Source organism: Rhineura floridana, chromosome 11 (assembly GCF_030035675.1).
Source record: "Rhineura floridana isolate rRhiFlo1 chromosome 11, rRhiFlo1.hap2, whole genome shotgun sequence".
In the NCBI taxonomy this organism is placed as follows: domain Eukaryota; kingdom Metazoa; phylum Chordata; class Lepidosauria; order Squamata; family Rhineuridae; genus Rhineura; species Rhineura floridana.
This window is the reverse complement of record NC_084490.1, coordinates 68,012,087-68,031,368: the sequence shown is the minus strand read 5'-3', so window position 1 is coordinate 68,031,368 and position 19,282 is coordinate 68,012,087. Positions and strand designations below refer to the sequence as shown.

The 19,282-nt window shown below is 42.8% G+C and overlaps 1 protein-coding gene across 7 annotated transcripts in view; it reads left to right on the top strand.

Moving 5' to 3' along the window:
* Positions 1-19,282, top strand: part of PTPN3 (protein tyrosine phosphatase non-receptor type 3) — a 229,171-nt gene that overhangs the window by 10,054 nt on the left and 199,835 nt on the right. The window lies entirely within an intron of this gene.

Below are 19,282 nucleotides of genomic sequence, written 5' to 3'. Positions count from 1 at the left end.
CAATAGGACTTAGCTCTGAGTAGACATGGTTAGGACTGTGCTATTACTTATGCCTCCCCCAAAGGAGCCCACAAATAAATGGGGATTTAAACTAGACCACCATTGAGAGCTACAGTGGGCCACACTGACTTCCAATCCGTTAGATGTCATTTACATCTCAGGGCAAGAGGCTGGTTGAGATGACATTATGACTCCTCTTTTAAGATATGTTTGTTTCTGAATATTATTTACCATTGTTTTCCAAATGGCTGTTCCAGCTGGTTTAGCTTCTAAAACATATATTTTAACCTACTCATTGTTACATTTATTTAATGTGTTCAAAATATTTTCTGGGTGTACTTATTTCTTTATTTACCTATCTATTTTGCTTTCTCTTTACTTCCCTGACATTTTCCAGAGCTAGCTTTTTGGGGAGAGGAAGTAGACATGTACATTTAAACAAAGAACACTACAAAACAAATATTTACTTCTAAGTTGTTAGCAATTAAAGCAGGAGGTTATAGTTAATGCTGTCCAAAGATTAGCACATCTAAGATCATCATATCAGTATTCCATGAGCTATCATGGAAAGAGAAGGCAAAGAAAGTGTATAATATAAACAGCCTTCAGGCCCATTTTAACATCTCAAAAAGTCAAAGAGCTTTTTGAGATGCATTTGCAGAAGTACCAGGCTTTGTTCATGTGTGGTGCCTTCATGGCAGGCAGGGATTTGAGGGAAAACTGGTAAGAAGATATGGGACGTTGCTAGAGAACTGCAGGCCCAAGGGCTGGATTCAGCCCCTTGGACCTCCCCACCCTTCTTGTATAAACACACATCTTACCCCTCACAAAAGGCAAACACTGGGAAGCTACATGGAGGAGAAAGGTCCATGATTGTCCTGGCCCTGTTCTGCCTGGCACTGAAGAAAAATGTCTCACTTTTTAAAATCCATTTTCCTTGGAATGAGTGTTTGCTCTCCTTGAAGCAACATATACTGGTGAGGCTGAACCTTCTCTAGATGAACACTGAGTGTCTTTATATTTCACCTGGATAATATCCATTAGTTGCATAATGTAAAAGTATCCTTAAGTGTACAGTGGGTTAACCTCAGCATTGAAAGTAACCTCAGTTACTCTCTAATGTCATAATTGTTCTCAAATTGTGGAATGAACATTAGGCCAAAGTACACATAGGTTCACTTCTTCAAGATTGTAGAGACTTGGAGATTATTTAGAAGCAATGGGCATATGCTTCATTGTGATACCAATATTTTCTCATATTGTATTTTTGCTGTATAGAAATATTCTGAAAATTTATGCACTGTATTTCTAGCTGTAGATGATGCAAAAAGCTCTTTCAGACTAATCATTTCATTGCTTTTTATTATTAGCAACAGATTTGATTCATATTTGTAATTACTTTAATGCAAAGCAAATACAGTTCTTGAAATACGATATTTCAGAACTTTTAATTGGAAAAGAGCTAACTAATATGATTGAGCTGATGAATTCAAAATGGTTAAAACATGTTTAAAAGTCTGTGTTAAAATAATCATTTTCTGCTATCTATGTTTTGGGATACAAAAAGAAATGGTGACTATCTCAAGTATCAAAATAAGGTTTTTTTAAAGTACTTTTTGACCCTGTAATAGAGGGAGCTGGATTCTTCTAATGTGATTCATAGACATCAATAATTTGTGATAGATTGCAAATACCGCTTCTGATAGTGACATCAATGTGACATCCTGGGCAAGGTTCTGGAACGAGTCGTTGCGGACCAGCTCCAGACACTCTTGGATGAGACCAATTATCTGGATCCATTTCAATCGGGTTTCAGGCCCGGGTTTGGCACAGAGACAGCCTTGGTCGCCCTGTATGTTGACCTTTGCCGGGAGAAAGACAGGGGGAGTGTAACTCTGTTGATTCTCCTTGACTTATCAGCGGCCTTTGATACCATCGACCATGGTATCCTTCTGGGGAGACTCGCTGATTTGGGAGTTGGAGGTACTGCTTGGCAGTGGTTCTGCTCCTACTTGGCGGGTCGTCTCCAGAGGGTAGTGCATGGGGAGTACTGCTCGGCACCCTGGGCTCTCCAGTATGGAGTTCCGCAGGGGTCAGTTCTATCCCCCATGCTTTTTAACATCTACATGAAGCCACTGGGTGCGGTCATCAGGAGTTTTGGAGTGCGTTGTCACCAGTATGCTGATGACACGCAACCCTACTTCTCTTTTTCATCTTTTTCAGGTGAGGCTGTCAATGTACTGAACCGTGCCTGGTCACGACAATGGACTGGATGAGAGCTAATAAACTGAGGCTCAATCCAGACAAGCCCGAAATGCTGTTAGTGGGTGGTTCTTCTGACCAGATGGTGGATGTTTATCCTGTCCTGGATGGGGTTGCACTCCTCCTGAAGGAGCAGGTTCGTAGTTTAGGCATTCTTTTAGATCCATCTCTGTCACTTGAGGCTCAGGTAGCCTCGGAACACTTTCTACCAACTTTGGTTGGTGGCCCAGCTACGCCCCCATCTGGACAGAGACAACCTCGCTTCAGTTGTTCATGCTCTGGTAACCTCTAGATTGGATTACTGTGATGCGCTCTACATGGGGCTGCCTTTGAAGACGGTTCGGAAACTGCAGCTCGTGCAAAATGCAGCGGCCAGATTGTTAACAGGGACCAGGCGGTCCGAACATATAACACCGATTCTGGCCCGCTTGCACAGGCTGCCTATATGTTTCCAGGCTCGATTCAAGGTGCTGGTTTTAACCTATAAAGCCTTACACAGCTTGGGACCACAATACCCGTTGGAACGCCTCTCCCGATATGAACCTACCCAGACACTTCGTTCAACATCGAAGGCCCTCCTCTGGGTGCCTACTCAGAGGGAAGCTCGGAGGATGGCAACAAGAAAAAGGGCCTTCTCAGTGGTGGCCCCCGAACTGTGGAACGATCTCCCTGTTGAGGTACGCCTGGCGCCAACATTACTATCTTTTCGGCGCCAGGTTAAAACCTTCTCCCAGGCATTTTAGCATTATAACATTCTAACATTTTAACATCTATGTTTTAACTTTTTAACATTTAATTCAGCATTTTCGTATACCACCATTTTCGTAGTTTAGTATGTTTAAATAGTTTTTTTTGTGCTTATTGTATATTGAAGTTTTACTGTTGTGAACCACCCAGAGAGCTTCGGCTATGGGGCGGTATAGAAATTTAATAATAAATTTAATAATAAATAAAAAAATCAATGTACATAATGCTTTGTAAAGTAGCACAAGCAACCCCCCCAAAAGCCCAACCGCACACAGTTGTCTGCCCCAAGGAGGTTACAATTTATATTAATGCATTAATCTTTCTCTTCCCCCACTCAACAGACACTCAAGATTTTTTGTGTGATGATTGGGGATGGGGGGGGGATTTAATTCAGTTCACATTTAAAGGTGAACTTACCTAATGTGCACTTTCCAAATCAATATGCAAAGTAAAACACACTCTTCCAAATTCAGACTTCTTCAAATTTTGCAGTGCAGTACTCCAGTCAAGTAATGTGTACAGAAATCCAGATACTAGGGTAAAATATGTATAAAAATACATATATTACTGAAAATAACATACAAAAATGCATTATATTAAAGGAAATCACTTTGCAGAAATGTGTATAATAGATGAAATTACATACATACTAATGTGTAAATTAGGAATTAATACAAAAATGTAGATCAATTTTTATGACTTTTTTAAAAAAAATCATATATGAAAATGTGGAGAACTGAACTTATGACCAGAAAAATTAGAAACCGAAATTGACAGAAAAGCTCTCATCACATGTGGTCTGAGAGAGGTTTTTATTCCAGTGTCCAAATGAGGGTCCTTCCAGACCACTAAGGCCTTTGGAGCCAGAGCCCGGATCTTCATGGGCACCTTCCCCTGAAGAACCAGATGCCTCCCACAGTTCCACCACATAGGCAGTACAGGGAGTGCACCAGGAGGGGGTCTACAGAATGGAGCAGGACTATATGTCTTAAGACCAGAGGGTTGGCCTTTTAAAGCTCGGAAGTTCTCTACACTACAAGGTGCTGGAGACTGAGGCTTAAAAGGCCTCAGTCTGATCCCAGCCTTTGTCCGAGGAAGTTGCTCACTCAGAGCTTTCCATGACCAAATAGCCTCACCTCCAGCCTTGCTGCTTTCTCCAAGCATCAGGCCTGGACAATAGGAGTGATATAAGAAGGCTGGGGGCAGGGGGAACTAAAGCCAAATAAGGCAATAGGAGGGTAATAAAAGCTAGATAGATGTGAGAGGAGATAAGGTTAGGGAAAAGGAGACAAAATATAAATAATGTCTTGTCTGAGGCAGCACAGCTAACTATTTGGAAAATTCGAGCAGCCAGGGAGGAAACAGGGAGTGGAGTGTGACTTGAGTGTGAATAATACTTCTCCCAAGGCAGAGAGGGAAGAAGGGGTCTCTTCCTCAAGGAGTTTGTCCTTTGCACCAGAGCACCAGGGTCACGTCTGTTGTCCTCAGTGATTTATGATGGCTAGGACATCGTAGCCTTTTGATAACAAGTTCCAGCTTGTTGTCTAGGAACATCCAGGAGAAATGTTGTTATGGAGAAACACAGGCATGGCTAAATTCCTTGGTTCTTCCTCAGCCTTGTACAGTACAGAACTCTGATGGGGGACTGCAGATGCTGTCAAACCACAAGTTCCTTAGTGCCCTCACAAAATGGGTATGAGACTAAGATAAGAGGATGAGGAAGAAAAATCCAGGAGCAAAAGAGCATCAGCCCTAGCTGGAGAGTCTTCTTAAAGGTTTGGTCTTTCAAGGAAGGGCTTTACTTCAAAGGAAGGGAATGATATCTACAGTACCGGCAGGATTTTTTCTTTTCCTGCCATGAGTAATGGTTGTAAAAGGGTGTGGGAGGTTGCTAAACGATTTCATGTGTACCTTTAAGGTGTGATTTCCTAATCTTAATGGGTGAGATTCATCCATGGTATTGTTCTTTCATTTGGTTTCACAGTCCTTCCTGTGCAGTGCTCTTTACTTCTCTGGGGTCCTCAAAAGCCAATACAGTGGGACTTGATTAGATTGGAACCAATTTACTAGTGATGTGCACACACTTTGGACAAACTGCAAATCTCAAAACAAAGAGGGCCGTTTTGGAGGGATTCTGACCTTGTCCAAATGAAGCTAGGCTGCGTCTGAAGCTTCAGGCCCACTTCAGAGATTCAAAGTGACACAGACACTGAGACAGTCATTTAAAATTAGAAATGTTTTTCCCTCATGCTCTCCATAAAAGGAAAATGCTAATCAGGGGAGAGGGTTATGTATGGTGGTGTGACTGAAGAGCAGCTCTAGTTTGACTTTACCAGGACTCTCCAATCATAGTTATTTGGGGAGGGAAATTAAAGGAATATATGAGAACTTGTCCCACTGTGTCCTGATCTCTTTTGCAAGTTGCCTCTCCTAGGAGCAGCAACATTTAAAGAGTCTGTGACAAAGGTCTTGTTGAGTTATTTTTTGCTAGCATGACCTAAACCTTTCCTTATTCTAACCCAGTCCAGTCCTTTCCTATAATCTTTTCTAAAAGTCCTTCCTTGAGAAACTTACTCCCTTTCATCCTGATTTTTATTTTACTCCTGCTGTTTGTTTGTACAGTATCTGTCTTGTGAGTTAGTGAATAGAGTTATAATGTGTCACTCCCCCACCCCAGCTGTGGCCCTAATTGCATAGCCTTAGACTGCAATCAAGTACATGTCTACTCAGAACTCTGCAGCTGCTGCTAGTCGGAGCCACTTGAAGCCCACATTTACTGTACAAATTGGACCTTTGTGGTGGTGGTGGTGGTGGTTTATTTATGGAAAATGTGTATACTGCTCGATCAAAATAAATGTAATAAATGCATTTTTGTATGCATTTCTAATGTACAGAACGTTGCAAGCAATTTCTCCTAATATATTGTATTTTGTATGTTATTTTCACCATTATATTCATTTTAATGAACATTTCCCCCAATATATGCATTTTTGGTTAGAGAACTACATTGCAAAATGTGGATAAGTGCTAATTTCAAAGAGTGGCTGTGTTTTGCTTCTCATATTATTTTGGAAAGCGCGAATTTGATAAATTCAGTTTTCAATGTGAACTGAAACGTAGCTCACCCTCATGCTTAGAAACAGCTGGTTCAGTAGGACAGAAGTAGCACTCAGGATGAATTTAATGTTAGAGATTATTAATAAAAAGATTAGAAATAAAACTGCTAATATCATCATGCCATTATACAAATTTGTGGTGAGCCCACACTTGGAATACTGTATACAGTTCTGGCTGCCTCACCGTAAAAAGGATATTGTAGAGCTGGAAAAGTTTCAGAAAAAGGCAACCAAAATGATCAAGGGGGTGGAGCAACTCCCCTATGAGGAAAGGTTATAACATTCAAGGCTTTTTCGTTTACAGAAAAGGTATGGGGAGACATGATAGAGGTGTATCAAATTATACATGGTGTGGAGAAAGTAGACAGTTTTTCTCCTGTCATTGTACTAGAACTTGGAAGCATTCAATGAAGCTGAATGCTGGAAGATTCAGGGCAGACAAAAGAAAGGGCTTCTTCATGCAGTGCATAATTAGACACTGGAATCTGTTTCCTCAATGTGTGGAGATGGCCACCAACTTGGATAGCTTTAAAAGAGTATTAGACAAACTCATGGCTCCTAGCCATGGTGCCTCTGTTTTCCGTCCACTGTCGGAGGCAGTATGCCTCTGAATACCAGTTGCTGGGAACTGCCAGTGGCAGCGGCGTCACTAGCGGGAGTGCGGGGGGGTGCGGACCTCCGGCGCATGCCCTCCTGCGCGCACGCACACACGCTCCAGGCTGGCGGTGGAAGGCCCGTCCCGGCTTCACCGCCAGCAAGCGGGTGCCTGCTTTCCGTCTCACCTACCCGCCTCCGAGCAGGAGTTGGCTGCGCTGACCCAGAGCGCTTCTCAGCTCCTTTGCTGGGCAACGGCGTGGGGCGGGGTGGCTCTGGGTGTCACTCCCCTCAGGTTGTCACCCGGGTGCGCTCCACACCCTCCGTACCCCGGTAGTGACGCCCCTGGCCAGTGGGGAGGACTCTATTTCACTCAGGTCCTGTTTGTGGGCTTTCTAATGGCATCTGGCGGTCTCCTAAGAGAACAGGATGCTGAACTAGATGGCCCTTTGACCTGATCCACCAGGGTTCTTAACTATGGGCAAGTTCCATGGCTTTTATACTAAGGACGGTCATAGATCCTAAGATTCAACTTGTATCTGTGTATCTTAAAAATTCTTATCTGTCTCTGAGCTGTTCTGTTCTCTGCCTACTTCTACCAGCAATTTGGATTCTGAGCTGCTCTGTATTAAACAAAGAGTGGTGTTCCTATTTACTCTTACGGAGAATCTAACAATACCTGTATTTTCCCCCCCTTTTGGTAGAAGGAAATTAAATCTGCCAACACAAGACCCCACCCAGTCCTGTGGATGGGTTCGGATTAAATTCTGCCAGATTACAGGTCCAGGAGCTTCCATAATCCATATTAGGCTATACTACAAAATCCATATTTTCACTTTTTTGGGATTTTTTCTCTTGTTTTTTCCTACCTTAAAATAATTAAAAGGTGCTCGAAATGTGTGTATTCCTGCTTGTACATCTTTTTAAATTTTAGCAGTTTAGCCAGTCTAGATTTACGATGCTTCTTGTATTGCGAAGGGATGCCCTCCAATACACATTACAAGGTAAGGCTGTCCTTAATACTCCCGGTGAAGTACTAAAGAGCTTTGGAGGATTATTTTCAAGTATAGCAGTGGATGATTTTAAAAAAATTAAAGATTTTAATTTTTTTAATCTTCTGCTTCTCTGCTTAAACAGATAAATAAAAATAATCCAGAGCTTTTCAGTGCTCCACAGGAAACATTTTTAGACAGTCTCACATCTTGCAAAGCCCATGAATCTAGAGCAGTAGTGTAGTGGCAAATTCAGAAGTGCAGGGTCCCTTCATGATAGTCATGCCCCTTTTTTGCTGCTGGGTTGAGAATGAGATTCTTGTTAATGCCTTCTCCCATAACAAGAGACATCCCTAGTAGCCAATAAGTATCAAATGGGAGAGTGTTAGTGACTGAGAAGACTCTTCTCAGTGGCTGATTCACCTCATTTCACTCTGATTGGCTCCAAAGAAGTATGTTAGAAGCCTCTTCATGACTAACACACTCCCCTTTTATACTGATTGGCTCACAGGATGCTGAAAACATTGGGACCCTGCCCTCAAAACCATATGGAGTCTAAGACCCCCTGAGACCCTGGATGGCTACACCACTGATCTAGAGTAGAGAAACACAGAAAAAGAAATATATAGTGGACAGAAAAGTAGAGAGTATAGAAAAGAGAGTGACATGAAACTTGGGGCTGGTTAACACAGAGCTTTAGTGCGGGTCTGGTGCTGCTCACAGCCCCTTTTAATTTGCATGGATAACATAATGTTGTACGTAATCAGCAGCTAAATCGCAGTTTTCCCCTTTAAATCCGTAGTATATCAATGCTCTTTTAATCTGAAAAGGGAAAGTAAAAACTACTTCAATTCATATCTCTGAGTGCTTGTAGACATTTTATTCCAATGCTTTAGGTGGGTGTGTCAATCATTCCCCTCTCCACGCCCACTCCCTCTTCCCTTCTTTCATTTCATTTCCTGTTTGGCTGCTAGCTCCTGTTCTGCAAGCCTGCTGTAAACTGTGCTTTATTTTTCTTTCTCCCCTAATTTGTGCACAAAAGCACAACACTGCTCAAGCAAATATTTGCATTCCAGCTGGATTGTAGCAGTGAAAATACAAATAATAGCACTTTATGAAACTCTGAAACAAACTGAGCATGCTCAGTTGCTAAGGTAACCAGAGGAAGTGAAAATTTGACCTTAAGAGGGCGTGGTCATTAGGAAGCTGTGTGATTAATCCTTTCCCTTCAGTGTGAATGAAAAGCACCAGGTTTGCAGCTGGCTTTCAGCCCCCTATGTGGACTGTGCAAACAGAAAATGGAGGTAAAAGCAGCGTCTTTAATACGATGTTTTGCTCCTATGTGGATAAGCCCTTTTCGGTGAGGGCCCTGATCTGACTCGGAGTGCTTTTATTGACATCAAGGTTTGACGACAGGAGAGGCAAAATCACTCTGAATCACCTGATTATTCAGCCTCAGCAGCACAGAGCAGTTGAACACCCCTATTTTATACTGATACCTTACAGATTGTTGCAGTTAAGTTGCAACTTAACACCTTAAACTAGTTTCAGGTATTGGTGCCTGTCATTGTAGGCACACTCTCTGACTTTTTTAATGCAAGCTGAACCTTAATGTTACCATGAAGGAAAAAACTGTCCACTGTCAAAATTGTGTCAGCTATTTGTAAATCACTCTATTACAGGGTATCTATACTGAACACCTTATCAAGAGGAAATGTGAATAGCCAAGCCCCTAATACTGAACTTGATGGTATCAGGTTGTAACTTAAGTCTTTTTATTATCAGCTCAGTATCTGATCACATTTAGACAACATGCTGTACTGAAGCTCTGCAGGAGTGGAAAACCAGGTTTGAAGGCCCATTCTGGAGACATACGAATCTGGATGGTTCCTTGAATGACTCTCCACAGATTTGGTTGGAGGTTCTAGCCTAGAATTGGGAAATAGTTTGCACTAAACAGTTGAATGTGCTTAGAAACCTCCTCATGACCAGCAACCTTGTGTTTTATCAGTTTCTGCTTACAGGTAGATTTCTAAGCACATTCAACTGAGCACATTGTTAAACCTTCTTGGTGCAAACTGCACAGTCTAAAGAGGAGCCCATGCAACCAGGGATGTTGGTGTGGGGTTTGCATGCACATCCCTGCCCATGGTTTAAGATGTTGCATATTCAGGTGAATGCTTGAACAAGGCTATATATACAGTAGGGCCCTGCTTTACGGTGTTCCACTTTACGGCGCTTTGTTCATACGGCGGTTTTCAATTAGGGAAAGGCCCCGCTCTTACAGCACTTGTTCCGCTAATACAGCGGGTTTTTTCCATCGCGTGCCATTTTGACGTCATTTTGACGTCATTTTTGCGCGACACGGCCCATTATAGTCTATGGGCCCCCGCTTTACAGCGATTTCTGCTTTACGGCAGGGGCCTGGTCCCTAACCCGCTGTATTAGCGGGGCCCTACTGTACAGACATATAGATAACATTATCCTTACCTGACAGGGGAATCAGCTACTTTCTCCAACTATTTCCTAACCTTTCTAGGCTAATTTCCCTAATAAGAGATGTAGTTGACCCACTTGTTATGGAACTTTAAGCATCCATTCTGGCCTCCTTAACTCTTACCTGTTCAACCCCAACTCTTCAAAGCAATCATACGGCAAACACAAAACAAAATTGTATTGTTTTAAAAACGTATTATTTTACATAGTGTTTTTGAGCATTTGTTTGAAAAATGAGGTCTATAATCAGCAATAACGATAATAAATATATAATGTTGACTTTGAGGACTTGGGATGAGGTGTAAATTTCACCAGCTATTTGTCATATGTACATATTGCTTGAAAAGCTGATGGTGCAGATATTCCTTGGGACATATTGGTCTATCCAGAGTGGAACATAAGTTTTCTGAGCTTGCTGCAATGTACTGGCCAGTTTGCATGGGGGAGTATGAACAATGGGGATCTTTAAATATGCATATTAAATCCATTTATGTAGTCTATAGATTTTAGAACTCAGGCGACTGCATAAAACTGTCTGCTGCAAATTTCCAAAGAGTCCCAGAGGCACTTGGCTGACAGGAAATGCCTACTTCTTATTTCAGCCAGGCTTATAAATCAGTGCAGGCAGAAATGGATCCACTCCATACTCTTTGTAACAGTGGTAGCAGTGGCTGTGTTGCCATGAGAAATAAATCAGGTAGATTCTGAAAATCAAGTGCTGGTTGAGTAGGAAATATTTTTGTTGATAGCACTTAAACATAAATTGGCCCAATATATTTTCAGACTCTTTGCCCATGCTGGAAATTACGAAATGCTGGACATGCAACTTATCCCAAGGGGACACAATAGACTTGTTCTTGGCCAGTATCTGGCAGGGCCAGCCCATCTTACAGGTGAATTACAGCTCTTTCATGAGCAGCCCTTAAGCAAATCTCATGCTGGCATCACATGGATGTCAAACTTTTCTCCGCTGTGTTAAGGAACCTGAGGCTTTGAACCTGAAATGTCTTAGTTAGCTAAGTGAGCTGCTTGTAAGGTTGCCATTTATTTAAATGAAAAATTCTAACACCTTGGCGGGATCTGCAGTAAAGCACTCTGGTTTCGGAGGCAGCGCAAAGTGTGTCTGTGGGGGTGCCTGTTTGTCTATATATTAATAATATTTTTATAGTCCTTATGAGGTATGGAAGAGTAAATAATCCCAACAAAAATGGTCTTCAAATACACTGATTTCTTGCAATTTAAATTTTATGAATGATAGGAATGGACCATTGCACCTTGCTGAATTTTGCGCACACACACACACACCAGTTCTGAAATGACAGTCCTGATTCTTGGACATGGAAGGGAGTTAGTGATGGAGCTATACATGCGTCATGACTAGAAGATGATTTAGGCCTCTGTTCTGAAGCTGTGAAGCCACTGGCTTGACAGATTGCTGGAGCTGGCAGTGTTTTTCTTTTCAACTGAGCCATTTTCTACTAATACCTCCTCTGATGAGTCAGGCACTTGATGAGTGATTTTATTCATTTCCATTCTGAGCTATAAAACCTTGTGTTTGCTAGGAAGTGAGTCCCTATCTTTGGTGAACAGTTCAGTGGAAATTGGAACCTGTGTTTACAGGATAGCTGATGTGGCATTTTGGCAAATGGCTAACTACAGAATTGACTTCAGATAATTTCCTAGTTAGAGGAAGCAAGCAGGAAGTTGATGAACCCTACTGTAGTTTGCTATCACAGACTGAACCTTAGACTGCACAGGGAATAAAGCAGCATAAAATACTCCCCACCATTTCACAGATGAAAATAGGGACACACTTAAAACAGCCTTATACCAAGGATTACTGCCCTCTTCTCACTATTATACATTCCCGAAAGCTCTACTCCACCTACTGCATGCTTAATTTATTTATGCTACAGTCGCCAGTTCACAACTGCTTTAAAAGCAAACACAATGGCTATTTATTTTAAAAATTTATATCCCACTGTTCACCACTTAGGTCTCAAAGCAGCTTACGATGATAAAAACATAGAATTTACAAAATTTAAAACATAAATTAAATCCAGGGGTGTAATCGTCTGGGGTCTCAGGGGGTCTTAGACCACTTACCTTTTTGGGAGCAGGGTCCCTATGTCTCCAGGATCCTACGAGCTAACCAGCATGAAAGTGGAATGTGTTAGCCACTGAGAAGAGTCTTTTAACATGCTTCCTTGTCCTTTCCTGCTGCCTGGCAACAATCAGAGTGAAAGGAGGTGAGAAGACTCCTTTTAATAGTTAACACTCTGCCCTTTCATGCTTATTGGTTTCTAGGGATGTCTGTTGTTGTGGGAGAAGACATTAACAAGGATCACATTCTCAATCCAGCAGCAAAAAAAGAGGGGGAGTGGCTGTCACTATCATGAAGAGACCCTGCACTTCTGAATTTGCCACTACACTACTGATTAAATCTCAGAAATTTAAAACCTCAGGTATTTAAAATCTCAAAAATGGTTGCTAAAGGAAGACTATAACACATAATTGCCCTACGCTATGCTGAGTTGAGACTTCAAAATATACTTCATCAAGTAGCTTACAAGAAAACAGTCTGCATGCCTGCTTTACAAGTCTCTTTGTGTTTAATGGGACTAACTCCTTCTCAAGTAAGTGGATACAGGAGGGCAGCCTAGACTTTGGTTTAGGGTTGGCATTGGGGGAAACAGTATTCTTGTGCCTTTTACATTTAAAATACATAAATTAACTGTAGAGTCACTGTGGGTTTGGGTCTCTTTCCATAGCTTACAGCGAATGCTGAATGAATGCATGGCTTTCAGCAGGAGACATGCTTAAGTCTCTTTACAAAGTTTTCACATTTTGCATTTGCCATTTGAGGAGGGGATTCTTTAACATCCACCCACACTTACTAGTAGTATTTGCAGAAAATACAGTCAGTAAAATCAGTAAAAAAAGGAGAGAGGCAGCAACGACTGTAATCTCTCTAACTTTGTGTTATGCTCCCATGCCAGCCATTTTGTGACTGGCGCCCTCAGAACTCTCTCAAAATATAAAGTGTGCCCCATGGTCCAAAAAGATTGGTGACTCCTGATTTACAGAGTTACCCTCCCAGGATTTAGCTCCTGGCACACAATGCCTTTACTGTACCCTTGTTTTATTTTGGCAGATGCATTACAAAAATAAATGTTGTACTTCCTTGTACAGCTTTCTAACTTGCTTGCTACCTTGATGCTCTGTCACTGGGGCCATTACACTTTGTCAGCTGGGGCTTCTCTTGTGCTCGTAGAATAGGCTGCCTTACAATCAGTAAATTTATGCTCCATCAGGCTTTTAAATCACCCAGGAAGCTTACAGCAGGCTCCCTGCTACAGATGTTTGCTCTGCACATGTGGGAAGCCAGAAGGATCCATGCAACAATGGGGCGGAGCCAAAGGCATGGCCCCTTCAGGCAAGTAATGGCTGAATAGGGCTACTGCCCTGTTGCACATTTCCCCTGACCTTTCTCGTTTTGTGCGTGCGTGTGTGTTCTTGCCCAAAAAAGCTGTAGATGATCACAGGGAATGCTCTTGTGCACAGCTATTGCAATTAATTCAGCCTCTGTGAGAAGGGGAAGCAGCTTCTTTATGAAATTGTTAGACTGAATTGTGACTGGGGCTCTTCAATTATACTGTAGGAAGCAGAAGTGTGACTATAAATATTCATGAAAGCATTCTGTATTCATGAATTTAACAAATGTTGTAGGGACGTGCTTTGCAATGCCTATTAATAAAGAAAATAAACCCACTGACAGCAAGCCATGTCTGTACCTTTACAAAATCTCAGTCAGTAATAATCACTGAGGACAGAATGATATATTTTGGATTCCAGTGTTATGAGTATCTGTGCAGATCTATGATGTGAGATAAGTTTGTGCTCTTGTATACCTCCTGTTTGCTTTAGGGGGCTTGCATAGGAAAACCTCTCAATTGCTTGCACTCCTCATAAATTGGGGGGAAGGTGCCATTTTCATTTCATTTTCACCTTAAGCATAAAAATGTTAGAACAAAATTAAAAGTTTCCTTCCCCAACATCTGATAATTGGCAATTTTTCAAATGGGTCTCAACTTCTATTAAATATATGGGTCTCTTAATTATTATAAATATTGAGGTGATAGTAAACGTAATCTAGGTTGCTGCATTATTAAAGTCTCTGCTGACTTGAACAGAGAAGGATCCTTAACAATGAGTTTGTGGGACAAAGTGATTATAAAATGATTGCCATCCCTAGGTTTATTTATATGGTAAGTTGCCAGTTCCAATTCCACAAAAATACATTGATAAAAGACACCAAACTGACTTTGAGTGAGAGTTCTAGATGCACTCATGCCTCCATACACGAACTCTTTAAGGGAGCACCCTCTTGCTGTGCTATTTGTGTTTTAGACTTCAGAAGAGATGCTGCCTCAATATCCTCTCTATCATCTGCACCAGGGATTCCCAAACTGTGGTCCAGGGACTGGACCGCAAGCTTCCTTCAGGTGGTCCATGGCATATCCTCATTAAATATTCTTATTGATTTTTAATGCTTACTAAAAATCATGCAGTGTCTAGCACAGCACATTGCAATTGCTACAACAGGCAGAAAAATCATTAAGATTATGAGAAATTTTCAAGTGATCCGTGGGGAAAAAAACAGTTCTGGAACTAGTGTTCTACACAACCTACAACCTGATTAAAGTTAGACAGGGACTCTTCTTATAATCAGTTTAGGGGCTATAACTGAAAAGTATCATGAAGGAAGAGGACACACAGGGGATCTAACAATAACAAGAACTTCACTATAACTAATTATATAGAGACACCAAGGCCCACAGCATGGTGCTGCTTGTAAGGCAGGCCTGGAACTGAAACTGCCACAGCATGGGGCTGACTCAGCAGTTCCTGGTATGGCAAGCCTGGAGGGCCAATATACTACATCCCTCCCCCCTAGCTCTCATTGTCCTGAAGATACATGAGACAAGCCCTGGGGTGGGTCGATCGATGACAATTTTGCATTGAAGCTGATGGTGCATCCCCTAGTTCCCCATTTGGCTCTGGTTCATGCTGGTCCACTTCAGGGTCTAGGCACAACTGCTCTTGTCTATCATCAGGAGCAGCCACTGGCTCATTTTCTCTTTCCACCTGAGTTTCTCCAGCACCCTCAGAGAGAACTGACGGAGCTGGGCTTCGTCCTCTCATCTGGTCCACAAGTCGAAGTAACACATGGCCATCTGGTATTTGAGCCCTGTAGGACAATGGGCCTGTGTCTTGGGTCACAGTGGCAGGAATCCACGTTTCACCAGCACCATAGTTCCTGACATACACCAGATCACTTGGGGTGAACACCCGTACAGGTTCTTAAACTGCAATGGACTCCCTTGGTCGGTTCTTGGTCAAGTCAGGATGCAACCGATCAAGTAGAGTCGTTAGTTGTCTGTTCATTAATAGCTCAGCTGAGCTCCTTCCAGTTGTGGCACAAGGTGTGATGTGCTGTGTCAGGAGAAAACTTGCAAGGTGTCAGTCCCAGTCACCTTCTACAATCTGTTTCAATGCATCCTTTGTGGCTTGGCCATTGGTTTCTGGATGAAAAGGGGTTGAAGTGACATGCCAAATCAGTCCATTATCCAAGAATGTGTGGAATTCCACAGATGTGAACTGGGCCCCATTGTTTGAGACAATGGTGTTTGGCAACCCATGTGTTGTGAAAAACCTGCGTAAGGTCTTGATAACAATACGAGATGTCATTGATGATACCGGAACCACTTCTAACCATTTTGAGTATGAATCAACAACAATCAAAGTTTGTCCCTGGAAGGGGCCTGCAAAGTCGATATGAAGCTGTGACCATGGCATTTTTGTCTATTCCCATGGGTGCACTGGGGCATGTGGTGGAGCTGGTCTTGGAACCTGACACTTCTCATATCTCTTGATGCATTCTTCAATCTCACTGTCCATCTTGGGCCACCATACATACCTGCACCCCAGAGCCTTCATTCACACTATACCAGGATGTCCGACATGTAGGGCCTCCAACACCCGATGTCTCAACATAGTAGGAATGACAACTCTATTTCCTCATAGGAGGCATCCCTTGTGCACTGATACAAATGGTCTGAATTTCTCCTCAAGCTTCCCTAATGGCCATCCCCTCCACACCCAGTTGAGAACCCGGGCAAGAACTGGGTCCTTGGACAACACAGTGGCAATATTCCCAGCATGGAGGGGTGGTTGCAGTAATGACTCTAACAAAAGCACATCCAGCAGAAGAGAGAGGAAGGCGACTCAAAGCATCAGCATGGGCAATGTGTAATTGTACATGTTCAGGAAAATCGACCACTGCAACATGCGTGGAGATAATATTTGAGGTGCCTGCTGGTTAGGGGCAAACAATCCCAATAACAGCTTGTGGTCAGTAGCGATAGTGAATGGTCGACCATAGACAAAGTCATGGAATTTTTTCATGCTAGCCACAATAGCCAAGGCCTCCTTATCAATTTGGGCATAATTCTGTTCTTTTGAATTCATTGTTCTGGAGAAGAAAGCGATAGGCACCTCACGAGAGTCCTCAAAGTTGGTGGCTCAGGACAGCTCCAATACCATATGGAAGATGCATCACACGTGAGAATCAAGGGCTTCCATTCATCATAGTGCACCAAGACACAGACGATAACAGGTGTTTTATATCACAGAAATTCGTATCATGCCGGGCATGCTTGTCAAGCAGGCGATGCAATGGTTCTGCCACTGTAGCCTTATGTTTCAAGAAGGCATGATAGAAATTCAAGAGTCCCAAGAAGGCTTGGAGTTCCTGTTTATTACGGGGCACTCGTGCTTCATGAATTGCTTTAAATTTTTCCAGGGTAGGTCGAATGCCAGTGGCATCAATACTGTAGCCAAGGAATTCAGTTTGGGAAACAGCAAATACACATTTCTCATGCTTGACCTCATGCAACAGCAAAATGGTGCAGTACATCCCGGACCCATGAGGCAAGTTCAGCAATGGAGTTGCAGGCAACCAAGACATCATCAGAATAGTATGGCACCTGGTACTCCTTTGAGAATGTCCTCCATTAAGCTCTGAAAAATTTCAGGGGCCACTGAAACACCGAACTGGAGGTGTTTTACTCTGAATGCTCCACAATGAGTGGTGATAGTCTGAGCATTGGCAGTAGCATCATCCACAGACAGTAGGTGATAGGCCTGGGCCAGGTCAAACTTCGCAAAAGCTTTTCCTTGTGAAAGTGATGCCAAAAGATGACTCACCACTGGGATTGTATATGGATGCTGATGCAGGGCTTTATTGATAGTGCACTTGTAGTCACCACAAATGTCGCCGTTGGCCTTCAATGGGGTGACAATGGGTGTCTCCCATGTAGGGTGTGTCACTGGCTCTAAGATGCATTGCTCTTTGAGGTGATCAAGTTCAGCATCAATCTTTGCTTGCAGTGCAAACAGAACATGACGGGGTTTCATACGGATGGGGGCCACAGTAGGATCCAAGAACAACTAAATAGGAGGCCCCTTATACTTCCCAAGACCTTTATCAAAAACAGCTTTGAAATCATTTAGGATGCTATCCCATAATGATTAACCAATCTGGTGGACCCCTGTAAGAGCAATGCTCAATGGCTCAAATCAGTCTAAGACAAGGAGACTGGTGCAATGCCCTTGAGCAACCAATAACTGTAAAGTTCCATGGAAAATTTGGTAATGCACCTCAACTTCACAGATACCCTTTAATGGAACCTGATTTTCCTGGTAATCAGTAAATATGGAGTGGAAAGGGACAATTTGTGGGCCCCCACAAGGAAATATTTGCTGGTAGGTTTCCGATGAGATGATAGTATAACCTGAGCCAGAATCAACTTCCATGGTGCATGGAGTGCCCTGGATGGTGACTGTCACCTTCACCTTCTGCACATTGGTGGAGTACTGCAACCCTGGCTTGATGTGGTTAATCACCTCCTCTGTGTTGTCATATGTGGAAAACTTCTGTACAGTGTGTGTGGTACTGCTTTGTGTCCTTGATGGTGTTTTCCTTTCCACCGCACTTCTGGGGGTGGCTGCTTCCGCTTTGGCTTGGCATACTCGCTCAATATGCCCAAATTTTTGACAATACCAACACTGTGCACCTCTGAAGCAGCAGGCATGGGATCCGCCACAGCTATTACATTTCACTGGATAAACTTGTCTGGATCTCGGAGGTCCTGCAGCACCTACTCTGGTTGATGAGCATGTGCACTGCAGCCTGTGGATCTCTAGAAGTTGTTGATTTGAATCTTTAGCCAGCTGGGTTTCTGAACAGGGTGAGTTTCTTGCCAACTGCACTTCTCGTGCACTTGCTGCTGCTGCTTCTGTAGCCAGAGCTTCCTCTAATGCAGTCTTGAACGTGAGCTGTCCTTTTGCAGACACTTTTGCAGGCCCTCATCATGCAACCCACAGACCAGGTGATCACGCAGCATCTCCTCAATTTTGGGGAAATTGCAGCATTTCGCCATGCGTCTAAGTTCAGCAACATGTAGTGACACACTCTCTACTGGGCCCTGATTTTGTTTGTAGAAAGAACTACATTGTGCTATTTCAGACAGTTTTGGTGAGAAATATCATTGTAAAGCATTCAGGATATCGTCATAAGATGTATTAGCAAGTTTTGCTGGTGTTACGAGGGCCTGGGCTAGGTCAAAGGTGTCCGGCCCACAGACACAGTGTGACACAGCACGCTTCTTCTCTGACTCTGTAATGCCATTTGCTGCCAATTACAACTCCAGCCTGGCTGCATAACTTTCCCACTTGCTGGGACATGCAGGGTTAAATTCTTCAAGGTGCCTTTGGGTGGCCATATTCCACAATATACACACTGACCTGGAGTGCTTTGCAGTGGTTCCACAAGGCCCAAGCTGATGTCCTAATCCAGTCTAAAGAGAAACATTCTCTCCCTTTAAGCCTCTAATGCATGAAGAAAACACTCTGTGTGCCTCAGCATCCCACTTTCGTTGCCAGTGAAAAGTATCATGAAGGAAGAGACCACACAGAGGATCTGAAAAGAACAAGAACTTTACTATAGCTAAT